Source organism: Paralichthys olivaceus, chromosome 8 (assembly GCF_024713975.1).
Source record: "Paralichthys olivaceus isolate ysfri-2021 chromosome 8, ASM2471397v2, whole genome shotgun sequence".
In the NCBI taxonomy this organism is placed as follows: Eukaryota; Metazoa; Chordata; class Actinopteri; order Pleuronectiformes; family Paralichthyidae; genus Paralichthys; species Paralichthys olivaceus.
The window spans coordinates 3,773,885-3,791,758 of NC_091100.1; the positions used below are offsets into that span (position 1 = coordinate 3,773,885).

The window sequence follows — 17,874 nt, forward strand, 5'->3', positions numbered from 1 at the left end:
AGGGATTAGTATCTGTGTGTATGTGTGTTCCTCCTTTGAGCTCATGTGTGTATTTCAATCTATGTTGTGTTGTATTTTAATTTGAAAAATAAAATAATCATTACTTCAGTGTTCTGCATGTTTTTATTTCCATTAATTAATTTTATTGTTATCATTATAGGTTTAATGATTTACTTTAATATAAATTCACTTTTCTCTCAAGTTATGTTTAATCTTTCTCAAGTGAAATTACATTTTGAGACCTTTGCATAAATATGTACGTTTCCAAGTTTTTATATAAATAGGTTGTATTTGTGTTAACTTTTTATCCATGGTTATTATTTAACAAAGTTTATGGTCAAACTGTAAAATATTGGTAACCTTTATTTGTCGTAACACATTCAAAAAAATATATAAATGCATTTCTCTCAAATCAGGTTGAATTTGTCTTAATGTTTAAATTACATTTGCATGCTGACAGGTGATAAGATTTTTTTTTAAACATGGTTTGATTTCAATAATTTAAGTATTTGTTTGTTTTTATCTTCATTAATTCTAACATTATTTTAATTCTGTGTTTTAATATAAGATTATTCATTATGTAAGATTATTTATCAGGACGAAAAAAAAATTCTTTCATTTCTTTATTTTCCCTTCTTCTTCTTCTTTTTAAATATATTTATATATTTTTGGTCCACGTCCATAGAAATGATGTTGTACACTCACACTGAAACTGTTTCCGGTCTCGTCCTAAAGGTGGCACACACAGGATCTGACAGTAATGAAACCTAAGGGCGCCCCCTGGTGGTGATCTACATCGTGTGGCCTGTGTTGAGCTGCTGTTGAGAGCTTCTGACACACAGTGGAGCCAAATAACTGTTCATGTTCATCCCTGCGTCAATGCAATATCATTAAGATAATGCCTGTGGCTTCTCTCATAGATTTATATCATTATATATATATATGTTTACTTTACAGTGAATTCTGCCTGATATGTGTTTTATTATTTGTTCACATTTGCATCATTGTGGGAAGATTAAATAGTAGGAGGACCTCTCTGTGTATTCTGTGATGTAATGCGGTTTAAAAGCGCCACAAACTGCAGTAACTATAGTTGAAAAAGCAGTATTTATTGTAGGACGGATGTATTACTGCACACTAGTTTAACAGAGACAGTTATACACTGTGCTGATTATCTCTTCTCCAAAACATGCACTGTATATAAGACCTTTTTAATGTAATTTGATTCTCTGAGGTTAAAGATGTGACATCACCAGCAGCAGGTGATGCAACCAGTCAAGGTGAAAACGTCAGGGCAGGATTTTGAAACCGTTCCTTTGGTGTGCTCGTCACACACCAGAGACTGAAACCGCCGGGAAAGCAGAACAAAATGCTTTTAAGGGAAACCCTCTGGGCTTCGGTTCTCTTTGCAGTGTTTCAAGTATCTCAAAATAAACCCAATCTGACCTTATCACTGGGCAGACGTGGTCCAAACAGAGGGAGGGTGGAGCAGGAGAGAGAGGTATTTACTCCACAGGTCATTTTTAGGGGGTGAGCAGCTCAGAAATGCGACTGGTATGTCTGGATTGTTCTGTATTTGATAAATAATTTCAGAAGAAGACTATCAGCAGCACAGACAGGGCCCCTGACCCCCGAGCTGCACCAACACAATATATGTGTGTGTGTGTGTATTATGCATGAACATGAGGTTTTGTGCATGTGTATTTACGCCTGTTGAACCCATTGTCTCCGAGTCTGTTATCATTATGCAGCAGTTTCCTCCGACTGGGGAGAGAGAGACAGAGGGGGAGGGGGGGAGAGGGAGAGAGAGAGAGGGAGAGAGAGAGAGAGGAATACACTCAATTATCTGTTTCTCAACAATGAAGAGTTAAAGAGTTGACAAGCTCATCCCCCCCCCGAGGACGACTTTCATCACAACACTTTTTTATGAGCTCTTTCACTTGTCCCTCCTCACTTCAACACACACACACACACACACACACACACACACACACACACACACAGACACACACACACAGAGGCAGACTCCCACCCTGCTTATCTACCAAGCTGGTGCCTCAGACACAACCAAATTACGTAAACAAACAGCTGACATCATGGGCGCACGCACACACAAACACAAACACACACACACACAGAGTACATAACAGTGACTTACATTCATTTCATGAACATTAACATTAACAGTCAGCACTTGCCTAACACTAACCATTACCTAAAACCTAAACTTGACGTTAACCTAAACCTTAAAACTTGTCTTCACCTTAAAACCTAAGTACACACAGTACACACACACAACTACTCAAAGCTTTCCTGTTACTGGTCTGAAGTCATTTGGTTGGAATGTGATCAAAACAGTTAAAGTGTTTGTATGTGACAGAGAGTGTGACGTGCCGGGGGGGGGACCACACGCACACACACACAGAGGCATTTTGACAGTAAGACATTGTAAAATATCTACTCAGACACACACACACACACACAGACTGTATGAGTCATCACCAGCGATCTCTTATCAAGGTGTAGAAGGCAGCACATCGTTAATCCACCAGTCACACTCTGAATGTACACACTGTACTGCAGCTGTGTACGTTGTGTTTACACATGATAACGTTGATCTACTTTGCAAATCTAGAGTCAGACCTGTTTGTTTTGTTCCTGGATGAAGGGGACAGGTCTTTGAGCCGGCTGTTTGAATACAGTTTATTTAAAAGAGATGCTGCGTATACCTCAATATGTTATTTGAGCTGTACGACAAATCGTATTACTCAATTATATGAGTAATACCCCATCGTTTATTAAATGTATAGACAATCTGTCGTTCTGGGTTTAATATGGCTCATTCCAGTGTTTCAAACCCTCTCAGACCTCACAGGGCCAATGTTTACGGAGACTCCGCCGTTCGGGATGTTCTTGGGGTGTATATGTGGCAGCCACAGTGTGAGTGTGTCGTGTGCTGCCCTGTTTCCCTCCGCTCCATTTATTCTAGGTCACATTCACTGAATATTTCATGGCTCAAGTCTGGTGAAGAGCTCAAATTTAGATGGTTAAATCTGGGATGGGGTCCAGGCATCTATCGGCCGACCTGTGCCACCTTTAGTGAAGTCAGCACATGAAACTGAGTCGTCCTGGTGAGTCCGTCCACGTCCAACCATTAGATATATATATATATATATATATATATATATATATATATATAGGGTTGCGGAGCGAGCTGGAGCCAACCCTAAACTATTGGCAGATATTTAATGTAGAATAATCCTCAAGATGTTTTCACTAGATAGTTTCATCTAAATTGTATGAATTGTAGTTTTCTTAACCCCAGAAAAGACCCTTTATATTTAAATACTTATATTTACATGGAGTGGACCCTCTCTATGGAGGCTGCCATGTTTTTTCACATTAGTCCAGACTGGACAAACTAAACACCTTTAAGTTTTTATGACAACTGAAGCTGCCACAGGTTCTTTTTCATGTTTAGAAGTGGAGGGGTGATCAACACTTGATATCACAAAATTCTACAAACTGTACCTTTAATATAAATTGTAACGTTAACATGAATCATCATTATTTTCTTTCTTCAGGCCTTTGAGGTTGGAGGAATGTTCAGAAAATCCACCAGACACACAACAGCGTTACCATTCATCTGTCACGTGATGAATTTAAGTTCAATATTCAGTTTCAGCCTCCAACAACTGCTGAGGGAAATATCTGGCTCCTCTGCTAATAAATGCTCCACTATGTTCACCAGCTTGTTTTGGACTCTGTGTTCCCCACAGTGTTGAATAAGGAGCATATTATTTTCATCTTTTAAATAGCTAAGTTAGGTGTGTGGGCCGTTAAAGCCAAAACCATCAGCTAAAAGTTTTGACAGAATTATTAAGGGACCACCTTGTTTTCCTGTAACATAATAATAATAATAATGATAATAATCATAAAACCTCACTTTAATAGAACTAATACATACATGGGAGCAGAACAACACAAAACCACACAAAAATAAGAAAGATCACAAAAAATTAAATATTAAAAACTTCCTCCAACTATCCACAGAGGAAGCCAAGCACATGTTGATATACAAGCACTCGACCAATTGAGTTTTTAAATATACATATATATTATACAACTTTTTTAAAGAAGACATAGTTCATGATTTCTACTAAATCCAGAAACCAGGATCAAAACATTGTTGCTTGGGAAGTCGTACCCTGTGTTGTTACTGAGTGAAACAATTAACGAGAGGATACAAAACATGGGAACAAGGAACCACAAGTGCTTACTCTGCCACAGGTGTACGTCTCTCACCGTAACACTCCTCCTCTCACATCGGTCTCTGACTCACCTTGATGACATCGCTGCGGTGAGGTCAGCGCCCTGCCCGGTGGACAGGGAGCGGATTAAAGCTGCGGAGCGCTGCTGTCACACTGGTCTCAGGGCGGCTTAAGCCTGACCACGCGGGGCCGCTCCGTGTGGCTCAACAGATTACAATGTGTGCCACGCCGCCGGTGATGTCATGAAGTTCAGCCCTGCACATGACCTATATCGGTACCATCGGTCTTTCTTCTTTAATGTCATGGTTACGTAAAATCTGTTTAAATACTTGTCACCTGACCTGTTGTGTATCCTTATGTCACTTTTGGAAGACCTCTCCTTATAAAGGTGCGTCTCCCGCTTCACCTGTTGTACTCTGTGGCGGAGCTACGGGATGTTTCAGTCGTTCAAATTTCAGTTTTTTAGCCTCTCCGATATTATGTTTGTAAGTTCACTCGCTGACTTAATGTCATTGTGTTGTATGCTGATGTATTTCTGTTGTTCAATCTTCATTGGGGCTCAACTGATCACCTCCAACTCATTGTTAAGCCCCCTGGTGGAACCTAATAGAAGTGATTTGACTGAGTTTGCTGTGCACAAGGAAGTTAAAGAAAAAAACTATATAGCAGAAACTTTCCAGAATCAGTTTTCCCATGAGTCAGCACATCAACACATTTGATTTTCTTCAGAACAATAATGTAGGTGATTAAAAAACAATGTTGTGTGTTTTCCCTTTAAGAACACCGTGTTGTTGAAAATGCCTGTTATGGAGGGAATATCCATCCTGTTTATTCCATCCAGCACATTCCAAAAATGACACAGGTCGCACTTCGTCATCTTCCTTGCAGGAAAACAGATTTGAAGGTGGAAATGCCCCTCGGCTTTCTCATGAGGGGCGTTCTTTGGAAAAATACTAAAAAAAGAAGCAAGCAGCTGCCAACATGGAACTTTATAAGCAAGTGTCTTTATTTGGTCAGTCAGGGAAACCCCACTAACTCCGTCGTCTGTGAGGACGACTGATTGGACAGGAGAAATGGACAGTTATCATCGAGACTGTTTTTCTGGGTTTGAATTTCTTGTGAGAGCAAGTTTTACAGTCTCTTGACTTTACTGGTCTGTTCACCACTTTGTAGATGGAGCCTGAGATAGGGATGTTTGCCTCTTTTCATTTTCAACCAAAACCTGTTTGTGCTTATTTAAACAGAACGTCACAGAAATAATCACCGTGGCTGCAGGGTGGTGCACAGCAAAAGGGTACATTTGCATTCCCACATTCACCTCCTGCAGGGAAACCTTGGAGGAGTTCAGTGCACGTCTGAGAGCAGTGCCGGTGTGTGAATGCTAGTTACTGTCGGCTCTGCCACAGGGGGCGTGACACATGTTCAGCGCTATCGGCGGCTGGAAACGCGAATCGATGGTAACTTCATGTTTTCACCAGACACATGTAACCATGAGGAATAAGCATCTGACGTCTGTTTCTCTCTCTCTCACATACACACACATACACACACACACACAAACACACATGCACGGTTTGGTGAAGGCCATGTCCTCTTATCTTTGTGTTTATCTGTGTGTGTGTGTGTGTGTGTGTATTTCTTGAGTGTAAGACCTTTGGATCGCAGACATTTTCGTCGGCTCTCACTTTCTCCTGCACCTTCAACGATCTCAAACTTAGTTTCAAGGTTAGCGGTTAGCGGTCAGTGGTCTGTGGTCAGTGGTTAGTTTTAGGTTGAGTGGTTGGGAACAGAGATGTAGCTGAGGTTGATGAGGTTAAGGTTGGGGAACAGCATTCTGTCAGAGGTTCCTCACAGAAACTAAAGTATAAGAATGTGTTGTGTTGTGTGTGACACTGTAGGAAAATACAAGCATGAAACAGTGTGTGTGTGTGTGTGTGTGTGTGTGTGTGTGTGTGGTACAGGGGTAAGTCCTTGTCATATAGTGTCACTTATTAACGAAGCGTTCCTGCAGTCTCGCCAGTGGGGAACTCTTTATCAGTGACCTCACAGCTAGTGGACAGAGAGAGAGAGAGAGAGAGAGAGAGAGAGAGAGAGAGAGAGGGAGAGAGGGACGGAGGAAAGGTTCCTTAAAAGGACAAGTTGTGTTGTTTTGTTGGTTTCGGTCGTCAAACAACCTCTCATCACTTCCTCAGATTGTCCTGTGGATGAGTCGACCGGCACCAGAGCCTCAGTGAGAAGAATGAACCTCCTCAGTGGTATATTTCTACCGAGTGAGTAAGAGAAGGTGCTGTTCTACACAATCCACCGCAAGTTCTGGCGTAATTAATAAAATTATAGAATTAAACACAGCGTTGTTGACACTACTCAAAATCAAAAGTACGTTTTTTGGCAATAACGCTGAATTTACAGAGTAACATGACGCAGCAGTAGAAGGGTTTCTAACTACTGCTGCGCGTACGTGCTAATTTCTTCTTCTTCATTTTGGCAGTCTAGACGCTGACGCCGCACCTTTTTCCGGTGCAATGCTATGACGTGCATTGAACTTCTTCTTCAGCGTTGAGTTTGAAAGAGCGACTGAAGTAAAAGATGATTAAAAACTTCTCTGTACACCTGCTGATTGAGGTGGATGAACGAGACAAGCTTTTAATTTTTCTTGTTTTAAATTGAGGTGTAAAAAATGGTAAAGATAAGAAATGGCTGCTGCCAATTTCTGCTTTTGACGTACTTTGTAAACTTTGGGAATAAAGTGATTTAACGTGTACTGTGTTGTCATGTATGATTTTGTTCAAATATACATTTATATGACAAACAGTATGAGTGAGAACTGTCTCTGTGCTTTTAGACAGCTCATGTGAAAGTTGGTCTTATCATTTCTCTGAGTGTAAACCCCGTGAATCACTGCAGACGCATCACAACAAGACTGTTTGAGCCTATAAATAGCACGAGGGCTGTAAATTGTGTAACGATGGATACGACCACATCAGTAGAAGTACACACAGACACATGACGGAGAACAGTGTGTCGTAAATACTTCGACAACACAAAGGGGAAAATGTGTGTGTGTGTATTTCATTTAATCAGACAATCTGACTAAGAGACAATTTATCTTTTTCGCAGTAATGACCCATTCCACACACCTCACCTCTGTCTGATAAAACCACAGTTTCTGCCGCCGGCCAAAGGGCAGCACCGGAGCGGCTGCAGGAGCTGGTGCCTTGCTTGACGGCAGCTTCTCTAAGGAACGACTCTGGCTTCCTCGTGTTAGCCTTACATGAGATGCAAACCATCAACCTCCCAGTGACGGGTTTATCCCTCAAACTTTCACCCACCTTTCCTTCGCATGTGTGGGTTTCTCAAGTGTGTGCATGCAAAACCGTGGGCGTGTTCCTGAGCATCCGAGCGTTCACGGATTTACAAAACCAAGCATCCCCACCTGGAGGGAGCTGCAGACACCACAAACCTTCTCCTCCTCACCTCCTCAGGGAGTCTCCCTCTGAGCTCATGTCTGGAGCTCTGCCCGCAGCCTGTCTGAACCCGAATAACCCGGCAACACTTTTTCTTACTTGACTGTGTATGTCAGCAGCATCTCCTCAGTAACATCACTGTTTAATATTCATTAAGTTTGCGAGCGTTTAGCCCAGAGGGAGCGTTTTCTTTAACCCTGGCTCCAAGTTCATTTTTGAGTTTTCTGTCACACGTGAAGGGTTTGAACGACTGTGCGCAAAGTACCCTCATCGCCCCCTGGTGGCTGGCTGCAGTTTAGATCATTAACCTGGCCTCCTCCATGTTAACAGTTTGGACATAGGCTGGATTGTATTGTTCAGCTTCACTACACAATACGCGATGTGAAACACAAGGGTTCTCTGAAACTTTGATGGAGAAAGTGAATAAGAAATCAGAGCCGTTATAAAAGTGGAGAGTCGCTGTTGCGCTCTTTTGTCACATGTCTGAAGAGCAGGTCATGGTGCGCAGAATAATCCAGCTTAGAAAAATTTAAAATAAATACTCCATTAAATCAAAACTGTCGTCACTCAATAGAATAAACTCTGCTTCGTTTGCTACGTCTCGATAAAGTGATTGTGCAACGAACTGTGGTGAAGCTATATCGGGCAAATGGAATTTGTTATTGATTTAATGATTGCATGATTGTTGAGGAGTTTGTTTTTTTTAAGCATGTGTGAGTGTGTGTGGAAACTTTGGGTCAGAATGTCTAATGTAGGACTGAAGCCTGAAACCAGGATCCACCCAGAGAGCCTCACGCAGGTCTTATCAATGGAGCCATTGATACATGAAAGGCCAGGACGGGTGGAGCGAGTGTGTGAGAGAGCACGAGTGTCTGAGTGTGTTAGAGTGAGTGAGTGTCTGAGTGTTCGAGGGGAAGAGATTTACGAGAACAAATCCCCCCAGATGTAGAGTGTGAAGCAAACTTCAGACCTCCATGTTTGTCCAGTTCACGACCTTCAGGGAGTTTGATTTTTTTAACGACCTGCGGACATCAGACCTTAACTTTCCGCTCGCACAACGTGTCTTTTAACTTTCAGGCTTTCAGTGTAAAATGCAACTGCAAGTGTTCATGTTCTCCGTGTATTTGTTTGCGTTGACCCACGTGGCTGCAGGACCTTCACTGAGATCCAGTACAGGAAGACAAGTTGGAGCTTTATCAGTAAATATTCGTGAATTGTAAATGAACAATGGCTTTCAATGGTTTTCCTCCTCCTCTCCTCCTCTCCTCCTCTCCTGGCCCGTCTGTCACCTCCTCATATCTGTCTCATCTGGTTTCCCTTCACTCTGTGTTTGTCTGTGCTCAGTCTTCCACAGTAAACTGGTGTTGGAGCAGCTGTCTATGTTTTGATTTTCACTTGTTGCTCTGTGTTTCAGTGCTACCTGAACTGTGGCTCACTCTCAGCGTTCATCCGGTGAGACACACACACACACACACACACACACACACACACACACACACACACACACACACACACACACACACACACACACACACTCAAACACAAACACACACTAGCTCTACATCAAACAGCAGCGCATCAACAGAGGTATGATGACACTTGGATGACATCATGAAAATTACACCGAACATTAGACTGTAGCAACAGCAAACAGACACGAGCAACATCAAAGTACATTCACATTTTATACTGATGATATAAAATAAAATATAAAATAATCTTTCTGTCTATAACTCTGTGCACCTTCTAGTATTATGGTCATTCATTATGAGGGCTTATAAAATGAGGATTTAACTGGGTAATAGTAGTTGTAGTTAAAATAATAAATGTTCATTGGTAAGATAAGATATAAGATCTGTGCTCTCTAAAACATGTAAGCACCTCCTCCATGTTAGTGAATGGGACATGGACCAAAATAAAAAGTCCAAGTGCAAGTCAAATCATTTTTTCTTACAGTAAAGGCATTTTCACTTTCATACACAGAGGTACGTTCAACTATTTAAAATCTGAATAAACACAGTTTAAGATTGAAAGATTAAAATAAAAGACGTACAAACTTGAAAGTTGCGGAGTTCGATTTTCACTCAATTAAAAACAGATTATTTTATTACTGTGACGGTCCTGAGGTGCACGGGTGGTGTCATGTCGGCAGAAGTCAGGGATTAGGCAAAGTGAAGGATTTCCAGACGTGTCGATATTCATCCTCTGGAGGGAAAAAAAGAGAGAAGGAGATTATCCTGATAGTTGCGTAATCTCGGTGTGTTTGTGCATGAGTGTGTGCATGAGTGTGTGTGTGCTGTGGTGAGCAGACAGCCCAATTAGTCACTCACTCAGTCGAGTCCTCGGGCTGTGAGCAGACACACACACGTCACATCAGGCGTGCAGCTGCAGAGCTGTGTACACAACTTTACACTGAGGAACACGACCGGTGATGAAAGAGCTGCAGTGTCACTTTTTCAGCTGTGGTGTAATGGGTATCTTGGATTTTCCCTTTTCTCTCCCTTCCTCTCTCCTTGTCCCCTTTTCTTTCATCTCAATCCCTTCTTTCCTTCCTTCCCTCACCTTTTTACCTTTCTTCGTTCTTTCCCCTGCTCCCTCTCTTCTTCCTGTCCTTGCATTGGCGTCTCTCCCTCCTTCCACCACTCAATACCAACTTTGGGTATCTACACCTCTTCATTCCCTCATTCCTGGATCTTCCTCTTTCCTCCTTTCCTTCCCTTATCTCCCTCTGTCTTTTTCACTCAGTCCTTCCTCTCACCTTCTCTGATCTTTCCTCCGTTCTTCCATCTCCCCCCTCCCTCCATCCACGATCCAAAAACCAGCCATGTTTCTTAACCTCTATAATCTAATTTAAGCAGCTAGACTCATGATGTCATTCTTTTTCTCCATCTGTTTTTTCAGCATCCCTCTATCCCTCTCTTTTTTACTTGTTCATTAACTTCTCCAGGGATTAGGTGGTGATGTCAGTGCACTTGATTCTCTCTTCCATTGTCTCAGAGCTGTAAATCCCCTCGATCTGTATCTGTTAGTCTGAATTGTCTTTTCCATAATGAAAACTATGACAGTGTGTGTGTGTGAGAGTGTGTGAGTGTGTGTGTGTGTGTGTGTGTGAGTGTGTGTGTGTGTTTAACAGCAGTCGTTAAACACTCAACAAAAGGGGACAAGTGAGTCAACAAGGGACGTTTTTGAGGTCGTCTGTTGGTCATGCTTTAAATAAATGAAAGCAAATAAATGCAAAAATGCAAATTCTTTACAAAAATATGCAGAATAATATAAACCAGACAGTCAGTTTCTCTCTCTCTCTCTCTATCTCTCTCTCTCTCTCTCACACACACACACACACACACACACAAAGTTCAAGTGGAGTATCAACATCTTCAGTGTTTGAAACTAAGAAATGAATTGCCAGAACACTGTTATGTGAATTCCTCCATATCATTTTACGCCAACAAATAGATTTTACAGACACATATGAGGTCACTGTGATCTCGAACTTTGACCTTTGACAACTAAAATCTCATCAGTTCATCTTTGTGTCTTTTTACCACATTTGAAGAAATTCCCTCAAGAGGTTTTTGAACTGCGTCGTTCACAAGGCAAAAAAAATGTCCTCTGTGAAGTTCACAGTTTGTCCTTTGACCTTTCGACAACCAATTTCAAATCAGGTCATCCGTGAGCCCGAGTGAACATTTGTGCCAAATCTGAAAATCGCCCTCCGGGCATTCTCGAGGTCTCGTGTTCAGAAGAATGGAATGGGCTGATAAACGGATGGATGGATGGATGGATGGATGGATGGATGGATGGATTGCCAACCTGAAGATATAATGAGGAAGAATAAAAATTGTAAAATGTATAGTAAAATGTGTGTGTTTGTGTATACTTGTGTGTACCAATCTGATAATGACACACACATATATAGCTGCTTGATCTTCGTGTTCTCGTATGAAGATCAGGTTTGCCATTATTATCGGATTCAGAAGATTAGCACACACCTGCATGGCAGTACATTAGAGAGCTCTCAGATTGGTGTGTCTGTGTGTGTGTGTCTGTGTGTGTGTGTGTTTAAATGTGTGTATTTATGTGCATCACACACTAAACCATCTTGAAAGGAAGTGAGATGAAAGAGCTCTGGCCATTTGAACCTCTTTAACTTTCAGCTTCCTGTTATTACTGCCCTGCCACTGATCAGTTCCTTCATGAAGGACGAAGCAGCAGAGCGGAGGACACTGATACTTCATCCCCTCATATGGTTCGTGGGTTAATCTGCTGGTGTGAAGTCTCGCCAACGTACAGACTAATGTAGACAGGAAACAGTGACGACAGTGACGTGAGAATTCAACGTTGAGAACACACGTCTCTCATCTTTTACTGTGGACAAATGTCTTATAAAACCAGATTTAAATCCACCGCATCAATTAATGAATTATTCTCTGAGGAAATGTTGAGTTCATGATCCAGAGTCACACCTAAATTTAATGGGATCTTCTTTGTGTCATAACCGACCCGTCCACAAAGTTTCAGGGAAACTCTTTGACTCTTTGGTAATAAACGTGCACAAACACATTATCTAGAAATGCAAACACACACTTGACTCCCCACTTCTTCAGGATTGACATCTATAAGTTTGTATATAGTTTCTGGCACGAGTACACACACACACACACACGAAGCAGCAGCACGCACAGTGGAGTATTAATATCAAAGAATGTAATGAACGTGCAGGAAGTCCAGTAAATCAGATAGTGTTTGTGGAGGCAGAGTGGAAACCCGATGCCCTTATTACCTTATCACAAGCTGTAGGAACAGGTCGGCTTGTCACTGTGTGTGCGTGTTGCCTGGTTAGACTTTAAGAGAAGGTGCATTCCAGAAATAGTTTGAGCTCACAGTCATTTTCTCCTGCAGTCTCTCTCTCTCTCTCTCTCTCTTTCCTCTTACATCTTTCATTAACCCTCCTCACCTGCCTTCCAGTTCTGACCCATTTTTCATCCTCCCCTTTTTTCTCTGGGAATAGTGAGACTTCTGACACGGTCACGCTGCCCACAGGGAAAACCAGACATTTCACATTTCCTGCATTTAGTTTGTAAAACTCTTGATTAACTCATAAGATTCCTCTCCGTGATGTTGGAGGACGTTGTTCTCGATACCGATCGACAATAATCTCAAAATTATCTCAAAATGAAAAAAAAAAAAAAATGAATGAGCTGTGATCCACTGTTGAGTTGCATGAGACCAGAGTGACTCACCTCAGTCTGGGGTCAAACGTTAAGTCATTCCAGACCCACACCCACAGTCTATGAGTCAAGTCCTGCAGGTTAAATCCAAACCAGGTTACAACTCTTCATAAACAAACCAATGTGCAGGTCTACGGACGCATGTTGCATCACTCTGCTCTGCTTTTCTAAAATTAACGAGTCGCTAATTCAGAAAAACAGATAAAAATACATTTCTCAACTGAATACAATAAACTTCCATAAAGGTCAGCTCTGGAATTATTTTAAAAAAATGTTATTTTTTTCTTATGTTTTATGCATCTGCAGTTTCACAGTATTAAATTACCAGAGCTTTTTGAGGCTACATGATTTTGATTTAATTTCCAAATCTACAACAGCACACACCTCCACCAAGGCCCGATGATGACAAGACCCAAGTCAAGATCTTTTTAAATCAAGATCCATTAATTATTCTCGGACTAATCGACAGAAATGTTGAAAAACGTCATCTCGCAATGACAAAAAACTTTATTGGTTTCTTCCTTCGGTCATGTGCAGTAAAAAAAAAAAGATAAATATATAGGATTCGCCGTTTTCTTGCTGCTTTTATCTTTTTTTTTTTACTTAAATCAAATCTCCAAACCCTGTTTGTTCTGGATAATGAAAACAAAGTCTGGAAAGCAAACAGCTCTTCTCTCCACTGCATCTGTTCACACAAATGATTTTCAGTGTAAAATAACTTGATGCATAGACAACCTACTTCACCAGCTTCTCAAAATTCAAGTGTTTACCCAGTCTGAGCTGCATTCAGGACAAGGACCCTGACTATTTGGGGTCATACACAGCCAGTGTGGAGCAGACTGCGTGGTGAAAGGATGAATGTGTCCTGAAGTTCATATTCCTCCTGCGCTGACGCATTTCCTCTTCTCCACATATCCACACAGACTTTTCTTAGCTCCTCGGTAAAAACCACAACTGTGCAAATTTACACAGAAAAACCACCAGAACTTCCCCACACGGTAAATTTAGGGAAGTGGCTCTCCATCGAGCGTGTGCGATATGTGCGTTTGCGTCTGGCGTACGTGCCGTCTGAGCCTCGGCTGCGTGCACATGTGCGCTCACACCAGCTTGTGCTTTTTTTGTGACATTGATGAAGCTTTGTTCCAAAATTAAGAGCTCGGGTCCTCGTCGGTTTCTAGTCTGTTTGCCCCCATGTTGGGGAAGTAACCTCGGCTGGAAAGAGCTGTGGTCGTGCCTCACTGAAAGTCGTTCATCGCGGGAAAAGGAAAGGTTAACGAGTCGGAGAGGTGGGAAACACAGGTGCAGGGAGGTTTTTCAGTAAATTCAGATCTCTCACTCTGCAGCCATGATGCTGCAGGAGGACAAGGAGGAAGAAACTGGATGGCAGCAGGATTCCTCTGTCGTCTGTTCACTGCTGCTGCAGAGATTTTATTTACACCGCACTCTCTGTCACCACATCCCTAAATTAACATTGACTCTAGCTTTTTGGTTAAGATGTTCCACCGGACACAAATATAATCTAAATATGAATTACTGCAATGCACCTTTGCACAAGTGCTGTCTTTGAGTTTAGCAGCAAATTTAATGTGAGCTCATATTTCAAATGTGTGGTTGTAAAATCGGTTTTCTCATTGTATAACTATTACCTCCAGGTATTTGCATCAGTTTTTTTTGTTTGTTTGTCGGCAGGATTGTGTTATAAGACAGAATGAATTACTCAGAGATGTGGAAAGATGCAGTGTGGGTCAGGGAAGAAGCCATGAAAATTTGGTGTGGATCCTAATCAGGGGGCAGATTCAGGATTTTTCTTTTAACATTTCGAGATAGAAGATTGGAGATGGAGATTCACCAATCTCCCTGGGAATAATTCATGTACAGAAAGAAAACCTTCATATATAGGGAAGTGATATTTATGAGTGTGTGCACTTTGGTTCAGCTTGGTTGAACTTAAGGGAGTGTCGGGCCTTGGCCGAGGTTTGCTCTCTACTGAGCGTCGTCAATTCTCTTAAAAAAGGAGGAACTGTCTGTAAATTTACTAAATATAATTTGTTGTTGTCTCGTGCATCATCCTCGTCGTATTCTGGTTCGAGGAAAGTTTCAAACCAGAGCAGAGGATTTGCCCCTGAGGGCGGCAGAGCGGTGGAGGGACGGGGTGAAGGAGGTGCTTCCCCGTCTCAAGGCCGTCATTTGTTTTTACAACGGAAAATCCTGTCAAAGCTTCACAGCTGAAATTTTTAAACAACTTAGGCAAACGCTGCTCCGCACTGAAATAAAACTCTCATTCATTTCTGTATGTTTCTTGTGTTTTTAACTCGTAACACATCCCATCCTTCGCAGGCCTCATTAAATTATAGTATTTATACTCTTATGCCTTGTTTCCACACAACCAAAAGTGTATTCACTCCCCATAAACTCTATTTCATTAAATTCAGTCATTTCACCTGGAATTGTTTAATCAAATAAAAATCTGAGTTAAGTTTTAATTTATTTTGGTTAAAAAAAAAATTAAATAAATGTGTGAGACTTCAATAAAGATATATTGATAGTAATAAAATAGACATTAACAATGTGCTTTGACCAACCAAACATAAAGCCACGATTTTAATCCGATTTTCCACAAAACCCGGTGACGAAAAAAACCAACAAAATTATTCTTTCTCACATTTCTGTGCATTGAACACGAGGGGGTGGACTCCATGCGTGTGAAAGGGACACGAAACAAAAGTGTGTGACGATGAGGCGTGAGGTGAGGCGGCTGACGTCAGATGATGGTGATGATGATGAATCACAGCTGGTTTTTAGCCAAAACAACTTAAAATGAGACAAATGAGACAAATCCGTCCTTCAGTGGTGACACAGGACTGAGACACAACATGAGCTCCTCAACTTCCCCAGGTGAACAGAAAACTATTTTCTAGTTAGTAAGTAATGAACTGCTCTCCGTTAACTAAATAACAAATAAACAATCTGTCTGTTTTGAATATTACGACTTTATTTTTGAAATGGCAGAACTTTTTATCCTAAATACTCAACACGCTGTACCCATCGCTCTAATACAAGTGGTGCTGTGTTGCGTTCACTGACCTGAGAGGAATACAGGAAGGCTTTGTTGGCCTGTTTTTGAGTATTTCTGAGTTTCTTTTTGTATTTATGAATCAAACTGTCCTTTTCTCCAGCCCCTGCTATGAGATCAAGTCAGCAACACAGTGAACGTGTTAAGAAAGTGCATGAAGGGGCTTTTTGATGTATGACACCGAGACCTTACAGAAGACCTACGGAAAAGACTCGTGGCCTGGATGTGAAAGGATCACAGGGCGACGAACAATGTGAGGATTGAGCGTGGCTGAGAGAGGAGGAGGAAGAGGAAGAAAAAAGAGAGTGAGGAAGAGGAGGAGTGTGCAAGGCTTCCAACCCCAGAGGGCAAACCTCATGAAGCTTCAGAGGACTTTTTCTTTTTGGAACGTGGAGGAAGGCGAACCTCCAACAGCGATACAAGTGGAAAGTCCCACTAATTTGACAAACCACCGCTCAGATCAAAGCCTGTGTGTGTGTGTGTGTGTCTGTGTGTGTGTCTGTGTGTGTCTGTGTGTGTGTGTGAGGACAGTGCTACACCTGTGAACACCTTCTGGAGGAATTGAAAATATGACACTGTAACGTTGCAGCGTGAAGTTATGAACTGTTTGTGTTCTTGTTGATATTAAACATGCTGCAACAGGATCTGGTTCTGAATTCATAGAATTCATAGTCGAACATTTTACGTTTTAATTTGAGCTTCACCGTAAATTCCTATGTTTCATCGTATTTCTATGTAATATTATTTATCGAGTGTTTGTTGTACTATATCATGCCAGGGTACACCAAGTGTTTTATGTATTTTACTTGTACAGGTTGTTATTTGGCTCATTTTTAAATATTGTATTGTTATTGTCTTTGTTTGTATATATTTCTAATTTTGGCTGGAGGGACTGTGAGGGAAATGAAGTTTCATTTTCTCGATCAATAAATTATTTCGGATTTTTGATTCTTTATTGTATACGTACTTGTTGGAGGTAATATAATAAAAAAATCTGAATCAGAAACATTAGAACAAACATCAGTGTGAAAAGAATCTCTTTGGAAAAAATGACTCTGACTTGTACTCTGACATTTTAGTTTGTTCCATGTCCCATCTGCTAACACGGAGGAAGCGTGCTAGCCACAAGGGGGCGATCAAGATATTTTGGCCTCACTTGAGGGGAGCTGTCTCAACAGTCTATGCTGTCACACCAAATATTAAAGTTCATAGACATCGTATAGTGTTAAATACGTGATGTAATGAATCATGATTACATTTTGAATCACACTGTTTGTTATTCTTTGCTCTGATTCTCTCTCTGACCCTCGTGTAACAACAGTGAAGCTTCCCCTCATTAACCAGACTCAGGGTCATTAACGCCACGCTGTCACTCCCACATGTAAACACAGCGACATGAGGAGCTGCACGTTTCCCCCGCAGCTCCTCGTGCTGCTCTGTTTATCTCAGCGTGTTCACAGCGGTGACACGGTGACGTCACCGTATCCGTTCTGGTGAACTCAGTCGGTCGTTATTGATCGATTCCAGAGTGATGATATTGGTGTTCTGATTTGTGGGAGTCACTCATTCACCGATGTGTGTCAGCTCCTTTAACTCTTTCACGACAGTTTTAATGAGAAACTTCACTGAACTGGATTTTTCTGTGATCAGACGAAGTGAATGTGCTTTGATTTTTATCGAACAGTGACGCAACATTTGCAATGAAAACAAAACCTGAATCAACAAATAAATCACCAGCAGAGAAATACTGGCAGTGAAAACTGTTGTGTTGGCATCGAGTCAAGTATTTGACAACTTATCCCTGAGAAATAAAACACAACCATCACATTACGTTC

At 41.4% G+C, this 17,874-nt stretch overlaps 1 long non-coding RNA gene across 1 annotated transcript; it reads left to right on the top strand.

Annotated features, from left to right (window-relative positions):
- Nucleotides 1–4,063: 4,063 nt before the first annotated feature.
- LOC138411205 (uncharacterized) lies at nt 4,064–7,032 on the top strand. Its single transcript, XR_011243860.1, has 3 exons — nt 4,064–4,545; nt 6,464–6,541; nt 6,760–7,032. It is a non-coding gene; the product is annotated as an uncharacterized lncRNA (long non-coding RNA).
- The last annotated feature ends 10,842 nt before the right edge of the window (nt 7,033–17,874 follow it).